Below are 21,310 nucleotides of genomic sequence, written 5' to 3'. Positions count from 1 at the left end.
ATCTCTATCTCTATCTCTATCTCTATCTCTATCTCTATCTCTATCTCTATCTATCTATCTATTGCACCCCCTACACAATTAATTCTTAAATGAAGACCAAGAGTGAAAAGTTGAGCCTTAAAATTGCTCAGCAACCATTTCCATTTGGAGAGCAGCAGGTTCCTGGTCCCAATTTTGCCCAGTAAATTGAAAAGTACTGTATATCTCACTAATTAGGTCTAATATGTAATATCAACATACATAAATGGAAAGCATAAATTTGTTCCTTTTTTCTGGAGATGAACTATCATCTATCTTCATCATCATCATCTATCCATCATTAATATTATATATCCAGTGAATTATATATCTAGTGAATGTTTGTTCTTTGCTGTCTGGTAAACTCACCAGAATCCATCAGTGGAAGGCAGAGGTCCAGCAAAAATAATTGTATCCAGGGTTTTCCTGAACCAGATGACATGCTTTAACTTAGGTCCTGTCTAGTTTGGCATGGCTCACAATTCCTATTTTGGATAGTGGATCACAACTGCCTGCTATCAGAGTGTTTTGTATCCAGAGTTTCTTTCCAGCAGTTCTTTCACAGCCTAGCAATTGGCCCTGATGAAAAAACTTGTCTGTCTGAGCTATACCATTTCATATTGCAATTGTCTGAGCTGCACCATTTCATATCCTCTTAAACAACTCCCCACCCAGGAGTTGCCAATGAAAGGCTCCAAACACTTCAAAATATAGAATTATACCTCGCATACTCAGTGATATTAGAAGCACAATTTCATTTGAAGAAAAACCTTTATTGCAGACAACGACCAGTTCATAAAAACAACTTACATGCATACCAATCAATCAAACACTCTGCACTTCTTACATACTGCACGACAAAATTTGGCTTTCCTTAAGGAAATAGAATCATTTGAATTTGAAAGGAAAGGTTTTTCAATAAGAGACAAACGTATTTAATTCGGTGTGGGGGTTAACAATTCCCAGTAAAAATCAGTATAAAATGGACCATACAATAATTTCACTGACTTTTTCATCACATGGGCAGAGTTTGGATTTAAGCGAATTGTCTCCATATCTCCTTCTAAAACCATCAATGGAAGGATATGTCAAGGTTAGGGCCTTCCTTAACTTGGGAACACTAATTTGTTTCGGGTATTTGGCTGGACTATACAGAGTACAGAGGTATACTTAAAAATACTACTTTGAAGACAAGATCGTTGTATTTTAATATCAGTATTCTTAAATCACTGCTTGATTGTCTTCTCTAGGTATTCTTGCCTTAGCATCTGCTCTTAGGGAAAACCCGCAAAGTTCAAGTTTTTGTTATGTAATGGTCCATGTTTCCTTCCTCTCTGCCCAAGTGAGTTATCTAAGTTAGACAACAACTAGTTCTTGACAGTGAAAAGTAAAGCTGGAGGGCCGCTATGAGTTCATGATGGCTTCCTGCAATGGATGAGGGGGCAGGAGTCATTCCCCATTTGACTGTCAACTGAAATGGCATAGGGTTTCCTACTTGATCAGGGGGTTGGACTAGAAGACCTCCAAGGTCCCTTCTATCTCTGTTATTCTGTGAAGCTGTTACTCTCCCCTATGTTTAATTAACAATGTTTCTGGGCTGGCATTGCCAGGCCCCTTTGCCACTGCCTCTTTGACCATCTAAGCTGCCATGTTTAGAATAGTTGAATAGGGATGCCTGAATCTAGAAGTGGATGGTTCCCGTTTGTGGCAGCTATGACAGACACCAGATTACTGCTCTCTGCTGCTTAAGATTTCCAAAACTTTTAGAATAGAGTAACAGAGTTGGAAGGGACCTTGGAGGTCTTCTAGTCCAACCCCCTGCTTAGGCAGGAAATCCTATAACATTTCAGACAAACTGTTTGTCCAATCTCTTCTTAAAAACTTCCAGTGTTGGAGCATTCACAACTTCTGGAGGCACGTTGTTTTACTTATTAATTGTTCTAACTATCAGAAAATTTCTCCTTAGCTCTAGGTTATTTCTCTCCTTGATTAGTTTCCACCCATTGCTTCTTGTCCTGCCCTCAGGTCCTTTGGAGAATAGCTTGACTCCCTCTTCTTTGTGGAAGCCCCTGAGATATCGGAACACTGCTATCATGTCACCCCAGTCCTTCTTTTCATTAAACTAGACATACCCAATTCCAGCAATTTTAGTGACAGTTTATACAAGGCCATGACATCAGAATCTCAAAAGATTGCATGCATTCCTGGTTCTAAAAAGTGTGGTTTAAATCAACCTGTCAGACCTCATGGACCACTAAATTCATAATTTTAAATCCTGCGGACCACTAATATGATTTATTTTAAAAAAAAGATAAAATAGTATTTAGTGCAATATAAAAAAATGCAAATAACTTTTCTGCAGACTACCAAAATTTTCTCACGGACCACCAGTGGTCTATGGACCACTGGTTGGTGACCGCTGGTTTAAATCATCTAAATTAATAGCATTATGTCCAGTGGTGGGATTCAAAATTTTTTATTACCGGTTCTGTGGGCGTGGCTTGGTGGGCGTGGCAAGGGAAGGATACTGTAAAATCTCCAGTCAGAGGTGGTATTTGCTGCTTCTTTGAACTACTCAAAATTTCCACTACTGGTTCTCCAGAACTGGTCAGAACCTGCTGAATATCAGTTCTGATTATGTCTTAAGAGCCTTTCCATGAACAAAAGAATGAGAGGGTAACAGGTAATATATTGGCTTTTTTTTTTTTTGCAAAGGTAGTTTGCATTAATTGATTGTTTCCACTGTGTGCAACAGATAGCAACAGACCAGTTCCTTTCAATTAAAGTGTTTTCTCCCCAATGAGGATAGTGAGTCACTAAGATTGAGTTGTATGGATTATTAGCTTGACTTGGAAGAAAGCAGGGTTTTTTTCCCTCTGAACTTAAGCCATTCATTTATGCTGCAGCCTCTCACATTCTGTATCCCCTTTGTGAACATAAACAGAAGCAGATGAGGCCCATTTAGTAAGCATCTGGACCTACCTTTGCATTGCAGAAGAAATACAAAATGCAAAAAAAAAAAACACCAAAAAAAACAACAACACCCCACCCTCACTTATGCAAACAACAGCATGTGTTTGAAAACTCATAAAGAAAGAAACACAAAAGAGAAACAACAATAACAAAGTTTCTATCTTAGTCACAAATTATAACTTGATGCTCTCCTGCAGACTCAAGGTTAAATTAACCTGGTTCCAGGTCAGACTGTACAAATCTGTTGCGATACATAGGATTTCAGGATTTTAACCCAAAAGCTTCCAGGGAGTGCTTTTCAAAAAACACTTCCAATCAAAATAACTCCCAGGTTTCCTACGTTGGTATTAAGGTATGTGTAAGAAGGTTTTCAAGTAAAAGGCTGGGCTCCCTGATAAAATTCTGCAAAATAAATGGATTGACTGTCCATAAACCTTAATGCTCAAGATAGCCTGAGTCATTTGCTTTGTTTCCTTCCAAGGAGAAGAAATTCTATTCTTATCAGGACAACTCCTGTCCGGGAAAGCTATTACAAGCAGCTGAATGGGAGAGCCATTCTCTCATTTCCTTTAGAAGGTTCATCAAAGGTACAGCTGTACCTCTACTAAAGATGCAGAAACTGTACATTCTTTGCAGATGTTCAACTAATAATATACAACTCACAAGTGGAGGGAGAGAGAGGCTTTAGGATTTGAAATACATCTGTAAAAAATCTCATCTGGGCCCCAGATGTGTGGTTACCTGGTTTGGTGAAGGATAAAACTTTCTGGGCTTGCTCAAACAAAGATTATTATGAATGCCCCATGGAGCTGACATTTTCGATGGTCTTCGAAATGCACTCCTGGTTCTTTCTTTCTTTGCAGTTCAGAGTGGGCTACAGTTGAAGGGCCTCTCGCTTGTTTACAGAAGAAGGTTAATCTGGCTTTCACATCAAAAAAGCAACACTTGGGCAACTTCCAATAGTCAAAGGTTGTATGGGTACCATGCCTGGTAAAGCTGGAGTGGTTGAGCAGAAACGAGAACAGGGGCGGGGGGGAGAGAAAAAAATCATCTGCAGAGTTGGAAGAAAACGTAGCTCTTTTGGCTGAATTTTCCTATCCCCACTGAAGCCATTATCCGCCTTGCAAACAGGCAATCTGGGACCAATCAAGGCATTTCCCATCCTTTCAGCTCGTTTCACCAGAAGAGGCTGGTGTGCAGACTGCCTTAAATTCCACTGGAAATATTTCAAAACTGCCCTTTGATTGGAGACGAGCTTCTTTCATTTGACCCCAGTTTTGGACACTGCAAGCAGTTTGGAGGTCATGGGCAAAGGAAGCAAAAGAGTTTGCAGGTGCTTAATTAGATCCAGCATGCAATACTTCCCATCCAATTTTTTTCCCATTGCCAAATCTTTCATGGCAAAAGGCCATGCAGGTAAATCTGCAGTGTGCTTACCTCTTAACACTGAATAATTATAAACAGTTTATCATCACAACCTGGATTAAGGCTTCTTAAAGCAAGGGAATAATAGATTCGAAACAAGCTGGTGAGTGAAACTCTCTCACAGTCAGTTTGGTTTCAGTGGGAATAAAAGCCACACCAATCCACAACCCACTGAGCATTAGGTTTTAGATTTAACCAGACTGGTAACACTTCCTAGAACAAATTACATCCTAGAACGAATGTATCTTTTCTTTATATATACTGAGAGTATTTACACCAAGGCAAATTCCACCACCACTAGATGGACTCGCAACTGGCTGGCAAACCGTACACAACGAGTAGTCCTTAATGGGTCTAAGTCTACATGGAGGGAAGTAAGCAGTGGGGTGCCACAAAGTTCAGTCTTAGGCCCAATACTCTTCAATATCTTTATTAACGCCTTGGATGAGGGAACAGAAGGGGAACTTACCAAATTTGCAGATGATACTAAGCTGGCAGGAATAGCTAACACCCAAGAAGATAGGCTCAAGATCCAGATGGATCTTGACAGACTAGAACACTGGGCCGTATCTAACAAAATGAAATTCAATGTAGAGAAAAGTAAAGTCCTACACTTAGGCAAGAAAAACCAAAAGTACACATATAGACTGGGTGAAACCAGACTCAATAGCAGTAACTGTGACAAAGATCTTGGAGTCTTAGTGGACAACCAGCTAAATATGAGCCAGCAGTGTGCAGCAGCAGCCAAAAAAGCTAATGCAGTCCTAAGTTGTATTAACAGAGGGATACAATCAAGATCAAGGGAAGTACTAATACCACTCTATAAAGCTTTAGTAAGACCACCCCTAGAGTACTGCATCCAGTTTTGCTCAGCACATTATAAAAAAGATGTTGAGACTCTAGAAAAAGTACAGAGAAGAGCAACCAGGATGATTAGGGGACTGGAGGCTAAAACATACAATGAACGGTTGCAGGAACTGGGCTTGGCTAATCCAGTAAAGAGAAGGACCAGGGGAGACATGATAACAGCCAATAAAGTATTCTATTCTATTCTATTCTATTCTATTCTATTCTATTCTATTCTATTCTATCATCCTAAATTACATAACACTTAAAGACAACCTTTTCCGGTGGAGGGTTTTAAAATGATTATATATTCTTTCCAGGCTTCTTAATTATGGATGAATTTTGCTTCCATGTTCTATGTTGAGTCCTGTTATTTTTCCTGACTTGAAGTATTTCAGTAAGTTAAGAATTCTAAGTGTCTTTAATGCTTGGGATGTTGGTCTGGACTTAAGATGGCACTCAGAAACTCAAAATGACGCCAAAGCTTCAATGACAACCACATTTTCAACTGACTTTATCTGATTGATACCACAAACCGTAAACATTGCCCTTAGATATACAGATCTATGCATCTTTCATCACAAGTATGCCCCATGGTGCCTAAGTCTATAGAAAGTTCCAAGGGTTTCCAAAGGCATTCAAAAGGATGAAGCAAAGGAAGCTTAGGAGAATTATAAAAAATAAAGTACCCATTTCTAGTTCTCTCACATCATTTTGCAAATGAGCATGCATGTTTGTGTAAGGGCCACTTAGTTGGACAAGACCGAGGGAGCAAGAACCACACAGATTTCAGTAAGGTATCCTTTAATGCCATCCTTGTGTAAATATTATATCTTGGAAGCAAAGTGGAATTTCCAGTGTTCATTTATAGTGTGTGATTAAATGGTTTGAAAAACTTCTTCCAGGATTTCTTGCCAGCTGGGCTGTGTTGCTGTTTATGAGATAAGCTGCCAACAAAGTCATCTTCTGTGTCTGTTTGTATCTATTCTTCCTTCCATTCTTTTCTCAGCCTTCCCACCGTCTTTCAAAAGTAATTGCATGCTAGAAGACTTTATTCCAAGGCACCTTCACCACCAGGGCTATGGGACAACTCCTTTCCGTTGATCCCTAAGCCTTTATTCATATAGCATCCTGAACCATGCTTAGCCATGATTTAGTTCAGAGGTGGTATTCAGCAGGTTCTGAACAGTTCTAGAGAACCAGTCCCAGAAATTTTGAGTAGTTCAGAGAACTGGTAGCGGAAATTTTGAATAGTTCGGAGAACCGGTAGTGGAAATTTTGAGTAGTTCGGAGAACCAGTAGCAGAAATTTTGAATAGTTTGGAGAACCGGTAGCAGAAATTTTGAGTAGTTCGGAGAACTGGTAGTAGAAATTTTGAGTAGTCCAGAGAATGTTGGACACACCCACTCAGTCACATGACCCTCCCACACCAGGCCACGCCCACAGAACCACTAGGGAAAAAAACTGAACACCACCACTGATCTGACCAGTTCTGGAGAACCGGTAGCAGAAATTTTGAGTAGTTTGGAGAACTGGCATATACCACCTCTGACTGGCCCTGCCCCCATCTATTCTCTGCCTCCCGAGTCCCAGCTGATCAGCTGGGTCTTCTTTTGTTGCCCTCCATAGGAGAACAGAGCTGGAAAGCAGGTTAGTGGGGTGGGGAGGGAATGGAGATTTTACAGTAACCTTCCCCTGTCACTCCCCCAAGCCACACCATGCCCACCAAACCATGACCACAGAACCGCTAGTAAAAATTTTTGAATCCCACCACTGATTTAAGTCATCTAAACTATTTTCTAGCTTCTTATGCTATTATAAGACAAAGAGGCCCTTAAGTGAAGTTTGCACTTTTATGTATTTTTCATGGAAGTATTATGGAAACAGTTTTGCTACAGCTTCTTCCAGAATATTTTTGTTTATTCCAGCTTTCTAGTCTATCTACCCTATGGTCCTGGAATTCCTTCTTTCAGTTGGTCTCCCATCCAAACATTTACATTCCTGATCCTGCTTAACTTCAAAGCTCAGATTAGCTTGATCAGATACTGTCATGGCTGTGATGTATGTGGCATAAAACACCATAAACTAATTGCATACACTGTGTTTGTGAAATAGGAGTGGCCAGTTTGTTTAGTAATCATATTCTCTCCTCTTGTCCCCTTCCACTTTTGAAAACTGTTCAAAATCTTCTTCCTCTCTGGTAGTTCTGTGCTTCTCAAATGCTTTGCTTTAGTACAAAGATGGAGCAACATCAATTGTTCACTATGAATGGTGTGTTAACAATGGTTTGGTACTAGCCAAAGGTACATAACCCAGCAGAATCCTATTTAGAGGCTCCTCCTTCAGTTGCTTCTCTTCACAAATGCAATCTACTTGTTGATGTACTTCTTGTTCCCTGGGCCCCAAAAAGGTGATGATATGAAGGAAGAACACTAAGCTTTTTATGGTTGGTCTGCTCACCAGCCATTTTAGGCAAAGAAGGAGAAGGCAATGATGAGAAAGAAAGGGAAGCAACCACTAGAGTGAAGATTGATTCATGCATGCATTTGCCAGAGGTAATAGTAATAGCACTTAAGACTTGTATACCGCTTCACAGTGCTTTACAGTGCACTCTAAACAGTTTACAGAGTCAGCATATTCCCCCCAACAATTTGGGTCCTCATTTTACCCACCTTGGAAGGGTGGAAGGCTGAATCAACCTTGAGCCTGGTGAGATTCAAACTGTGAAATTGCAGTCAGTCGGTAGTCAGCAGAAGTAGCCTGCAGTACTGCATTCTAACCACTGCGCCACTGCGGCTCTGAGTTAAAGGCACAGTGACTATGTTCACAAGACACATTGACACCAGTCACAATGAAGTGTAGCTGTCATGAGAACCTAGATAGTGGTTACTTTATGGCTGAATGTGTTGTGTAAGTCCCCCAAAAATTGAGTTATGTAAACCCTGGGTCATGGGTATCTCTATAGCCCAGTCACATTCAGATCAGAATTATAGCCAACTAATTTCAAAGTATCCAAGGGTAATTGTAAATAATGTTATCTTATCCTTGTGTTGTCTGAGATCAAAAGACAAAAATTAACTTGAGGTTATTTCTCCCTTTTGGCCTCCAGTTCCAAGGGACTGAGAAAGGAGAGGCCCTGCACAAAGTCATCGCTGCAGACACAATTTCCCCTCCACTTTTCATTTCTACCACTCTTTACTTATTTATGATTTAACATAAATTATATCAGGCGAGCCTATTGAGAATCTTATCTAAAACCAGAATATGGAGCAGTCATTAAGAAAGGACTGCACTGACACGTTTCTGCAATCAAATAAATTTGGATTGAAAAGTACCTATTTTCTTCCCCACACCACAGCCTGCCAGCCTGGACAATCTCTAAGGTCCATTTTTCAAACTAAAAAAGGTTCAACCACGCATGCAAATGATGGGATGATGCAGTTTGCATCATTTGAACTTGGACATTCAGAGATGCTATGCCCAAGAGGTTAGCATTCAACTCCTCAATAAAGTAGGAAGGAAGGAGGGCTGCTTTGTTCACCTGTTCATTCATACCTTCCCTACACATCACATAAACAAGATTCATGGTGACCTATGTTATATATCCAAAAAAGCATGTGGGAACACTAATGTAGGTAGGAAATGACCATAAATTGCTCCTCTTCTTTTTGCACACAAAAATTATTCCATCTTATTTCAACCCTGGCCATATGTCTTGACCTCCTCAAATGGATCTTCTCCTGGCTGGCCTGATTGTGGAGTATTGGGTTAAACGTTGACCACCAAACTCACAAGAATATGAATATATTCTTCTTCTTTACTTCCTCTTTTATGGCTTTGGGTGTTGAGGGAATCAATATGTTACAAGCAAAAAAGCTAGAGAAAGAGGAAAAGCAATTGAGAAGAGGCAGACAGACCTGCTTCCTGGAGTTCAGAAGACTAGATTTTGATAAACTCAAAGGGAAGGCAATTCAGGTTTAATGCCTTTAAATATTTCAGGGGAACAGGCATCCAGGAAATGACTCTAAGCAAATAAGGTGTACTTGGAAACAAGCCCCACGAAAGGGAAAAGCTAGAGAAATCTGAAGATATGTAAATAATGCAAAGTTCTCGAAAACAGTGAAGTAAAAAAGGGACAGGTGCAAGAAATGGAGAGGAACACAGCCAAAATAAAATACAAGGTTATCCCCAGAAAATGTAGTAACTCTATTGGAAAGATGATAATCAGAAAGATGAGTCTTGTGAGACATAACAAAAACAACAAAAAGGATAAGCTTGGGTATGCTAGAAATAAAAGAAAGTCAAAGGTAGTGAAGGTCCATTGTAAGAAGAAAGTAGTAAATGTGTGATGAGGAGGAGTCACCTCTCCCAGAAGAAGGAGTCAAGCTATTCTCCAAAGCACCTGAGGGCAGGTCAAGAAGCAATGGATGGAAACTGATCAAGGAGAGAAGCAACCTAGAACTGAGGAGACATTTCCTGACAGAACAATTAATCAGTGGAACAACTTTCCTCCAGAATTTGTGAATGCTCCAACACTGGAAGTTTTAAAGAAGAGATTGGATAACTATTTGTCTGAAATCTATTTTATTTATTTATTTTATTTATTTGATTTGCCAATTGTTTACAAGATAATAAGTACAAGTGTGTACATAGTTGTGAATACATGAAATGGGTACATATAAGAAAAATAAAAGAAGAATAAGAGAAACAATAGGACAGGGACGGTAGGCACGTTGGTGCGCTTTATGCACGCCCCTACAGACCTCTTAGGAAAGGGGTGAGGTCAATAGTAGACAGTCTAAGGTTAAAGTTTTTGGGGTTTGGGGAAGAGACTACAGAGTCGGGTAGAGTATTCCAGACATTGACCACTCTATTGCTGAAGTCGTGTAGGATTTCGTGTAGGATTTCCTGCCTGAGCAGGGGTTGGACTAGAAGACTTCTACGGTCTCTTCCAACTCTGTTATTCTATTATTCTTGTTGTGTATGCACATGCACAGCCGGAGGTTTCCCTCCGGTCTGCGCTAAGTGCAGGAAAATAGTTTAAACCTGTTGGCTAATGGCTGACAGCTCTCTATAAAGAGAGCTGCCAGCTGGCAGTTTTGGGAGATAGGTACTTTGTAGCCTTCTTAGCTCAATAAACGAACAGTTGCAGATTCCAGCTCTGAGTCTCTTCCTTCCAACCGCCGATCTAACAATTGTCTTGTGTCTGAAGTGAATGGAGCTGGTCATTGTTATGTTTCTGGGTGAATAAGAGAATTGTAGTTTAGACAGCTAGTTGTTTTTTTTTAATCTTCAAGGCCAGAATGATGAAGGAACTAACCGACCATAGAACTACCTTCTGTAATCTTTGAGAACTCCACCTTCAAAAAAGTGAAAGAGGATCCAAAAATTTACAGTTCTGTCAAGTTGGCATCTGTATGAGCCATCAGCTTTGAACATACTGCCAAGCTGTGCTGTTTAACATTTTTATCAATGACTTGAATGAGGGAGTGGAGGAGATACCAAACTGGGAGGGGCGGCAAATAGTTTGGAAGAAAAAAAGATAAGATTAAAACAGATCTGGGAAAGCTTGAAGAGTGGGTTGAAATGAATAGGATAGAATTAAAGGTTAAGTTCTGCATACGGCAGGACAAATATAAGCACAAGGACAAGAAGGTGTAGGTTTGGCTTGGCAAACACATGGGCAAGGGAACTGGGTGTCCTTGTTAATGAGAAGTTAAACACGGTCCTACAACATGATGCAATTGGCAATTCTAGTTTGAGGGACATTAACAGGATCATAGAGTTCAGTTCACAGGAAGCAAGGGATTGTTTTCACCCAGGCCAGACCTCATTTGGAGTAAAGTACCAATTTCTGAGCACCACACTAAAACCATGACAAGATCTGGAGCAAGTTGAGAGGTGAGCTATTAATATGATGAAGGATCTGAAAAACAACCCTTTATGAGGCATTATTATGAGGTTATAGGACAAGGGTCTTCAAACTTGGCAAGTTTAAGACTTGTGGACTTCAACTCCCAGAATTCCTGAGCTAACATGACTGGAGGAGGAATTGTGGGAGTTGAAGTCCACAAGTCTTAAAGCTGTCAAGTTTGAAGGACCATGTTATAGGACATAGTCATATTTGGACTAAGCAACTCTATGAGTCAACAAAGGAGGTTGGTTGGAAGAACATCTTGGAAATTATGACCTACTCAGAAATAGGCTAATGTTGCTTGAAACCTGTGCTACTCTAGTAATTCTATTGCGGGTGCCTCTAGCAACCCAGATATGAAATTGTCTGCTTGTTCCATAAAGCCATTGGGAGAGGACGGAATACTTGAGTCTCTTATTGCAGCTGAAGACAGCAACTACAATGGAATTACAACGTGTGTTTTAAACAAATCTTTGCCCCTCCATATCTTTCTACTTCTCAACACCCTCCAGGTTATTTGGTCTAATAGTAGAGTTTGCCTTTCTTCTGTCAAAGGATGGAAAGGTACATTTGAGACTAGCAAACCCGAGAGACCTTTCACTGGAATCAAATTGACAATGTCTAGGCAACATGGAGGCCCTTGTCTATTTCTTTCCTGGCACCTCACCTTAGACTTTGCCTTGAGTTTTTGTTTAACTGGCAGCCAAGTGAAACAGACATGGGATTTTTCAGTACAATAAATCATTTCCATGTTGATAGAACGTTAGGAAAAACATTTGCTTCTCTCTTGTGCTATTTGTGATGGCTGCCACTGTTAGAGAGGAACAGAAAATGGAAAGAATGCTGAATACATCCGAAGTAAATCAAAGATTGTATACAAATTATTTTAGATCTATTTAGTTCTACAAGTTGAAAAATCTCAAGCACGTCCTTGAGGAAAATTGGGTCTTGCTTATGCTAGTTTACCTTAACACAAGAGTGGGAAACAAATATTATTACAAAATATTGATGAACCAGAAGTCTGGAGAACCCCAATCTGCATGGTTAGTAGTAAAGTTACTACTTTACTGCTGAAGTTAGTAATAAAGTTACTGCATAGTTAATAGTAAAAAACAAACGCTGGGAGTTGTAGTTCATAAATATTTACAGGTTGCCCATCAAATTTACTTCCATTCTTGTTATAGGTGTTCATCATATCTTCAGAGGCAGAATCTCAGGAAGACAACAGTATTTTCCCCCCAAGAAGACAGGCCTTAACCTAGATATGTCCTAAAAGATCCCAGAATATAAAATTATTCATATTTTTGAAGAACTCAGTCAAGGATAAGGAACTATCTTAGATTGTCATTTTGGTTTTCAGAGAGATAGCCATATTTGTCTGCTGTAAAAAAAAATGTGATTCTTTAAAGACTAACAAATTCATGATGACCTAAACTTTAATATATTGTATTACAGACCACTTTATCAGATGTTGATAAAGAATGGTAAAAAATATAACAAAATGTACTTTGTCTTTAAGATCAATAAGTCTCTTCACCATTTTTTTTGCTTTTAGTAGGATTTTAATAGATATAAATTTTAAAAGCAGATATAAATTTCTCTACTTTCACTTCCACTTTTTAAGGTTGCTCTGTGCTAGGGAATGCTTCTCTGTCCTATAAGTGTAGTGTATATACATTTCTTAATATATTTATGTTCTATTTCACCCTCCCCCCACCATCTTGAATAAATGCCTTCGAAGGAAACCAAATTCTGAGTGTGTCCAGAAACATTTCACTGTTCAGCCCTGGAATGAATACCATAACAACTTACTACAAACAGATAACTTTCGGATAACTCATTTTTCTTCTTTTGCATTCTCTGCTCTCATTTCACAGAGCTGCATTTTCTAATCTCGTTTCAGTGAATTAATCATGTTATTCTAATAAGATTCCTTCTCCAAGGATGGTGGTGGTGAGGGAACTGTAAACCAAAGTGTAGCTCTGCTCATTAGAGGCTCTAATAGGCTAGAATTGCTCTATAGAAGAATCAAAACAAGTCATTTAGACTTTGGGGGTGTAATCTTCTTCCATGGGTCAGTTGACAATATTGAGCAACTTTCTATCATGGAGAACCGAATGTGCAGTGTTAAATAAAGTTCCTTTATTCAGTGGTGGGATTCAAACATTTTTACTACTGGTTCTTTGGGCGTGGCTTGGTGGGCATGGCTTGGTGGGTGTGGCAGGGGAAGGATACTGCAAAATCTCCATTCCCTCCCCACCCCACTAACCCACTAACTGTTTTCCTGTGCAGGGCAACCAAAGAAGACCCAGCCGATCATCTGGGACTCGGGAGGCAGAGAATAGATGGGAGTGGGGCCAGTCAGAGGTGGTATTTGCCAGTTCTCTGCACTATTCCAAATTTCCATTACCAATTCTCCAAAACTGGTCACTGTCAGGATTCCAGCAATCGACCTTATTAAATCATGATTCTGGAGCCAAACTTCAAAAAACTTCAAAGGATTTATTAGAGGCGACATACTGGCATTCCTATACCTGTTTTAGTTGCTAGTCAGAATCTGCTGAATGCCACCTCTGCCTTTATTGTGAGTCACAGTTTGGATCATTAAATCCAGTTCAGTCTACTCAGGTTGGCCAAGATTTTACCAGGGCTGCTTGTACTTATACCTGCCTTTTAAAGAAGAAGCTAAAAATCCAAAGTACTTTATTTGTAAACGTCTTGTTTCCCACCAAACCCCTATCATGGACTGAGGTGTCAGTTGTTTTAATCCACTATCCAATATTCCCTGCATGGTGTTCAGCATCCAGAAAAGGGGAAGACCAAATTCCAGTCATTCTCAAATAATTCACATGAGAACTTTTAACTGAAAGCAAAATTATTTGAGAATAGTTTCGATGTAGTGAAACAGGCCTTCCACAGTGCTAGTAAAGATCATTCAGCAGGAGTTCTAAGTTTTCTTCCTTTGCAGGAAAAAAAATGGAACAAGTGATGGGGAAGGATGGGATCAGTAACAAATCAGACATCTTTCTTAGAACCCCATGTTAAATGCCACGAATAAAGCAGTGCTAATGCCAGTAAATCACCCCAGCACTATTAAACCACCAATTTTGACTTCATTTATCCTTGATTTCTACTGTGCCCCTACTTGGGTGCTCAAAACCAGATCTGGAGAGCTATTAAATCATGCCAAGCCACTTATTTTGCTAGTGGATCACCATCTTTGATTAATTGTGCCCATTTCTTTTAGCAATTTGAACTAGCTCAGTCTCCCCCAAAATATTGAGGACCACAGGCTGGGAAAGACTGAGATACTAATATGTGTAAAAAATACTGTTTGTAACTACCACTAGAGGGTAGTAGAAACCAATGGCTTCTTCCAGTCACTGCACTCAGCTCCTCCCCTTTGTAAATACATAGAACCCATTAGTTTGGGGTGGATCATGGGTTTGCTAACCTATATAGAACTTTAGAAAAGACAACTTCATGGCAATGGCAATGGATACTATCTTTCAAAGCCTAACCAAAGTATTGCAAAATTCTTTAGCAAGGAAAGGGAAGTGCTTCCCTCAGTACTCATTTCTGAATGCATAAAATTCACGCAGTCCAGGTGTTCCTTCCAATGGAGGAATTCCCCTTATGTTGCAATATCAACCAGGTAGTTTTGAAGCACCTTAAATATAATATTATGAAGAGCCATGCTGGCGCAGTGGTTAGAATGCAATACTGCAGTCTAATTCTGCTGACTGCCAACTGTGACTGTCAGGAGTTCGATTCTCACTGGCTCAGTGAGGTTGGCTCAGCTTTCCGTCCTTCTGAGGTCTGTAAAAAGAGGACCCAGATTGTTGGGGGCAACATGCTGACTCTAAAACCGCTAAGAGAGGGCTATAAAGTGCGGTGAAGTGGTATATAAGTCTATTGCCTCTCAAGCATTTAAACTCATCTGATCTAAATGTTCAGATTTAATTTGCTAAGGTATTAATCATTCCTGCTGAATTTAATGTGAAAGTTGAGTGCCTGATAAAATGATAGATCTGTGGGTCTCTTCTCTCCTAAACCTTAAAATCCCCCAAGATATGACAAAGAGCTTTCACATGACATACTGAGTCGCATATTAAATCATCTCACCACAGCCTTGAATCATGGGGCAAACCCAACCCAGGTACGACTTGGGTCCTAAGGTTCATGAGAACCTAGAAAATCATGTTTATTCTCTAAATCACAGCTTAGTTAACCATGGTTTAACTTGCCATGGGAACCCAACATCAAAGTATCTGTTTTTTTAAGTCAGTACAAGTCCCTCAATCAAAGAGGTCAAAGGGTATATATTTCAGAAAACGACCAGGTTCAACTTATCATCCAATCCTCTCTGATGATTTACACCAGGGTTCTTCAAACTTGACAGCTTTAAGACTTGTGAACTTCAACTCCCAGAATTCCTCCTCTAGTCATGTTAGCTCAGGAATTCTGGGAGTTGAAGTCTACAAGTCTTAAATTTGCCAAGTTTGAAGACCCTTGATTTACACAAAGCTGCTCTGAGATATGCTGACCTCATATGAAACTTTTTATTCCAGACATAGACATAAAATTACAGGGTTGGAAGGGACTAATGAGGATCCACTAGGACACCTAGATCTTTCTCACAGTTACGGTTGAACCAGGTACTACCTATTCTATATGTCTATGGAGATTTTCAAGTCATCCAGGTCATGGTTGTCCCAAAGGTGCTTTTTCAAGAGGCAATGGACTTTGTGGTTTTTCTTTGATGACATTTAGGTTCTCATCCAAGATGCTTCTTCAGCTCTTCAGCTCTTGGATGAGAAGCAAAACGTCTTCAAAGAAAAACCAGAAAGTCCAGTTGCCTCTTGAAAAAGCACCTTTGGGACTATCTGTTCTATATCTCTGCATTGGGTTCTGTGTGATATTGTTGCCTGTCTTAATGCCATGCACACACCTATTACCTACATACACACACACCGTATTCCTTCTTTGACTGATCTCAGGGAGGCCCAGACAAAGTATCTCTCTGCATACTTGGATCTGATTACTTTTTCTATGCAACAGTGCATATTTGGGCTGGGATTTCCAAGAGACTGAATAAAGGCGGTGATGGCATACAGGAATGCCTTACTGTTTTCTGCAAATGATGGGGAAAGGACATCAAGGCAGTTTGGAGAATAAATAGGTGTACTCAAAGAAAGGGGTTATCTAGATTCTTTTTTTTTTTGGGAATGGTTTTGGCTTTTGCTCAGCACAGAGGGCTAGCATTAATGTCTATCTACTTGGCCGTGCCTTGGGGAAACTCCTCAATCTTGGCAACTTTAAGATTCCCAGAATTCCCCTGCCAGCCTTGGCTTCTGAAGTCCATGCATGTTAAAAGTTTCCAAAGTTGAGAAACGCTGCTCTAAACACACTTTTAGGCATCCTTTCTCTTCCCTAGCTCTTTTGAAAAGAGGGAAGAAAAGAGAATATCAAGAGGAAAAGTCAGGCTTTCAGCAAAAACTTTCAATTCCAAGCCTTTTTTTCCCTTCTTTTTGGTCAGGAGTGCCTTTAACCTGGTTTGTGGCTTAAACACCATATATTGTTTCTTCACCTATTTCCTGATCAAGATCTTGAAACCCACAAGCAAGTGGATTGCTGACCCTTAGCACACATTTCCCCCCAAAGCTTAATTTTGCAAGAAAAAAAATAATAGGCAAAGTGAGCTCAGCATTTCTTCTCCCCAAATCAGAAACTAAGGCTAAGAAAGAAATGCCACACATGTTCCACATTCATGAAAGAATTTGGCAACAGCAAAAAATAGAGGAAGCTTTGATGCTCGACTTATTTGGGAGAAAACCCCCAAACGGAATCATGAAGTGTTATTTCTGAATAGACAGGGAAGAACAGTGATGAAGGCACTAATACATAAACGGATAGCCCTCTATGCAAACTCTCCAGAACATGGGAGCCGAAACACTAGATTGGGGGTGATCCGGTGCAAAAGTCTCAAGAAATTCATTGGGCAGTTTAGAACCAGGGATAATCCATCCCTTAATTTAATCTACTTTACAGCAGGGGTCTCCAACCTTGGCAACTTTAAGCCTGGCGGACTTCAACTCCCAGAATTCCCCAGCCAGCAAAGCTGGCTGGGGAATTCTGGGAGTTGAAGTCCGCCAGGCTTAAAGTTGCCAAGGTTGGAGACCCCTGCCTTACAGGACAGAGACGAAGATAAAAAGTAGAAGAGGGACAATCTCAACTAAGAGATTGGACAGAAATGTGACACGTATGTACCCACCCTTGCAGGAATTGGTTCTTGGGATTGAAGGCAGAGAGCCAGCCAGTAAACCATTCCAGGCATTGGAGAAAAGCAAAAAGCAAAAGGGATGTAAAGTAATGTAGCTACAGTCATCTGGATCAGCGAAGTGATTCTGTTGTATTAAGAAGTTTACACTCCAAATTTAAAGTAACGGTGTTGTGCTTGGCAGCATCTACTGAAAAGGAGCAAACAGGAGGAGGGGGAGACCACACCCCTGAGGAGATTCCATTGGAGGATACCAACTCCTTTTATTTCTCAATCCCTTGGTCCTAGATCAGAGGTCTCCAAACTTGGCAACTTTAAGACTTGTGGACTTCAACTCCCAGAATTCTCCAGCCAGGACCCCTGTCCTAGATTAACCATCTTTGATACCTGGGGGTTGAGGTCCACAAGTCTTAAAGTTGCCAAGTTTGGAGACCTCTGTCCTAGATTAACCATCTTTGATACCTGGGGGCCTTCGCATTCCTTCCAGGAGAGAAGTGAATAAAACAAAAACAAAAACTTTGAGTTGTAATATTCCCAAGCTTCTTGCTAGCCGAGTGTGTGTTTTGTGTGTGTGTCGTTCTTTCCCCCAACTATCCTAGGCGTTAGAAATCTCTAGGGGATCCTCCTCCCACCGCAAAGCCAAGGCGGGAGAAGCAAGGCTTCTTAATAAAACTAACGGTGGTTGCCCCAACACGGAATAGTTGCGGGGAGAAAAAGAAAAAGAAAACCAGCCAAGATCGAATAGAGAGCGCTCAGGTCTTTCTGAATGTGGATAGAAAAGGATAGAAAAGATAAGTCAGGGACGGAAAGAGAAAGAGAGGGAGGGGAGAGAGAGAGAGAGAGAGGAGGAGAAGGGAGAGAGGGAGGGAGAAAGTGAGGGAGAGAAAGAGAAAGGAGAGAGGGAGGGAGACAGGGGAGAGAGAAAAGGAGAGAGGGAGGAAGAGGGGGAGAGAGGGGGAGGGAGAGAGAGGGGGAGAGAGAGGAGAGAGGGAGAGAGAGAGAAAGAGAACGGGAGAGAGGGAGAGGGAGGGGACAGGGGAGAGAGGGAGAGGGAGGGGAGGGAGGGAGAGGGAGAGAAAGAGAGGGAGAGAAAGAGAAAGGAGAGAGGAGAGATGGGGGAGAGAGAGAGAGAGGAGAGAAAGAGAAAGGGAGAGAGGGAGGGAGACGGGGGAGAGAGAGGAGGGAGAGAAAGAGGGAGAGAGAGAAAGGGAGGGAAACGGGGGGAGAAGAGAGGGAGAGATCGATCCTTCGCACTTTTAGTTCACAAACTGTTGCCCTAGCAGCCCATCCGAAAACGGCACCCGAAACCCCACCCGCGCCGCAACCTGTCCACACACAACCTTGGAGGCTTCCCGATCCGGGCCGGGCGGGTGGCTGCTTGGGCCGGGGCCGACTTCCCCTCCTCCTCCTTACCTTTGAGCTGGTCTTCTTCCCAGGCCCCGAGGTGACATGAACGCCAGGCTTGCCCGCTCTCCAGCTAGCTCCGAGAGAGAGAGAGAGAGAGAGATGCGAACGGGATCCTTCCAAGTGGGTGGGCGCGCTTTGGGGTGGCTGGCTGGCTGGGTGGGGGAGAAGGTTGCCTTCGGCTGACTTGGCGCTGGGGCGATCGCAGGCGGGGGAGGGAGCTTCTGCTGGCGGCTCCGCGCCCTCCCTCCCCCCCGCCCCGCTTTCCCCGCAGGTGCAGCCGCGGGACTCCCGCCTTTCCCGGAGCGTCGAGCGAGCCGGGGCTTTCGCGCACTTCCAAAAGCTTCAGGACAGACGGGGCGAGAAGCCCGCCTGGCCGCGCCGGGCGCCGCCGCCTGACAGGAGGAGCTGGCTCGGGATCCTACCGTTGCCAAGGCGCTGGTTGGAAAGCGGAGAAGGACCCCCCATCAACGGCGGCGGGGAGTCCCGTGGAGACATCAGGGGGGGCTTGCGACGCCAGCTGGTCCAAGGAGAAGCGGCCGGCGGCGGAGGAGGAGGAGGCTGCGGGGAGCCCTGGAGAAAGCAAGGTGGCCCGGCGGGAAGGGGATCCAGCCACGGCAGGGGTCTCCGGAGGTGGTGGTGGAGCGGGGTTGCGAGGGCCAGCGGACGCCCGAGGTAGATCCACGTGGGACGCCGTGTCGCTCCTCCCCAGGATCGATGGACTCCGCGGCTCTTGCAAATCCACCGCGGTGGCGAGGCGGGACGAGCGCTTCTTGCTCTCCCTTTTCCTCGCCCAGGTAACTCGGTAAAATCCGCAGGAAAAATCGAGGAGGACGGGGAGGAGGAGGAGGGGAGAAAGAGAGAGAGAGAGAGAGAGAGAGAAGAAAGGAAGGAAGGAGAAAGGAAAGGAAAGGAAGGAAGGAAGGAAGGAAGGAAGGAAAGCGGTCGAACTCCTGCCTCGGGAGGTGTAGCTCAGCGTTTACACCAGGGGGCAGAGGCGGGCGCTCCAAGCCCTCGAAAACACACGCCTGGCCGGGTCTCTTTGCCGGGGAAAAGTGAGACTGGAGATGCCTTTATAGGGCTCGAGGTCGGTGACGTTTTCTCAGCGGCGCCTCTGATTCGCCCGCGACCTAAACACACACACACACACACACAGAGAGAGGGAGACACACACACACACACACACACAGAGGGAGACGCACATACACACACACACGCAGAGGGAGACGCACATACACACACACAGAGAGAGAGAGAGAGACGTGCGCGCACACACACTCTCTCTCACACATTGAGACACACACACACACACGCACGCACACAGAGAGAGACGTGCGCACACACACTCACAAACAGACACACAGAGACAGACAGACATACAGAGAGAGAGAGACGCACACGCACACAGAACAGATAGATAGACAGACACAGAGAGACGCGCACACACACTCACACACAGACACATAGACAGAGAGAGATGCACATATGTACACACACACACACACAGAGACAGACACACACACACAGACACACACAGATAGACAGACACAGAGAGAGACGCGCGCGCACACACAGAGAGAGACAGAGAGACACGCACATGCACACACACACAGAGAGAGACAGAGACACACACACACACAAACGCACAGAGAGAGAGAGAGAGACACACAGAGGAGCGCGCACAGACAGACTAGCTGGACTTCTCTCTCTCTCTCTCTCTCTCTCTCTCTGTCTCTCACACTTCCCTCCCTCCTTCCCTCCCGCTCTCCCTTTCTCCCCCAAATCATCAAACAACGCTAGAAGCTCCAGCAAATATCTCTCGGCTGAAGTCAGCGGCTCGACATATATCGTGTATTACATGGCAAGCAACGGAGAAGCCTTCTGAAGTTGACCCGGCATCTTAGGCTTACATTTTCTTGCCGAGGTAACCTAAAACCAGACTTTGGTGGAAGCCGCCCGCTGCCCCCCAATTCCAAAGCGCTCGCATCATTAAGCGCTAAAAGGGCCGGGCAACCAGAGGCTGGAGCCCAGCTGCGCTCGCTCTCGGCCCCCTTGCCGACCGAAAGGCAGGCGGCGTCCAGGAGCCGAGAGCAGGTAAATCGGTCTCTCTCTCTGTGTGTGTGTGTGTGTGTGTGTGTGTGTGTGTGTGTGTGTGTGGAGGGAGGAGCTCCTTTCTTCAAAACCCCGCCCACGGAGCCCGCCTCCTAATCTCAGGTGTATAGAAACCTCTAACCTGGACCTGCTGCCAAAGGAGGGAAGGCGAAGGGATGCTTGGATCAAGTGACCGAACGTTTTCCAGCCAGGTTTTTCAGAAGCATCTTCAGATGTCTTTGGCACAACTAAGGTTGAGAAAGGCAGCAAACACTGAAATTGTACAAACTTTAATTGACGTTCATCTCTGGCAACAGAAGCAACAAACTTGCTGGCCACAGTTGAGCCTGATGTGGTAG

At 42.9% G+C, this 21,310-nt stretch overlaps 1 protein-coding gene across 2 annotated transcripts in view; it reads right to left on the bottom strand.

The window, feature by feature from the left end:
- GDNF (glial cell derived neurotrophic factor) overlaps nt 1–19,756 on the bottom strand; it is a 37,897-nt gene extending 18,141 nt beyond the window's left edge. The window contains exon 1 of one of the 2 annotated variants that reach the window (XM_087958503.1): nt 18,870–19,756. The gene's annotated coding sequence lies outside the window, so the exon portion shown is untranslated. Of the gene's footprint in view, nt 1–3,732; nt 3,979–18,869 lie in introns of those variants that run through there. The other variant, XM_087958504.1, reaches the window with a different exon arrangement.
- Between the last annotated feature and the right edge of the window lie 1,554 nt (nt 19,757–21,310).

The sequence above is a fragment of the Notechis scutatus genome, chromosome 2, assembly GCF_049901735.1.
Source record: "Notechis scutatus isolate UNSWTSFEM ecotype Mainland chromosome 2, rNotScu1.2, whole genome shotgun sequence".
In the NCBI taxonomy this organism is placed as follows: domain Eukaryota; kingdom Metazoa; phylum Chordata; class Lepidosauria; order Squamata; family Elapidae; genus Notechis; species Notechis scutatus.
Note: the sequence above shows the minus strand (reverse complement) of the source record. Positions and strands in the feature narration are given on the sequence as shown.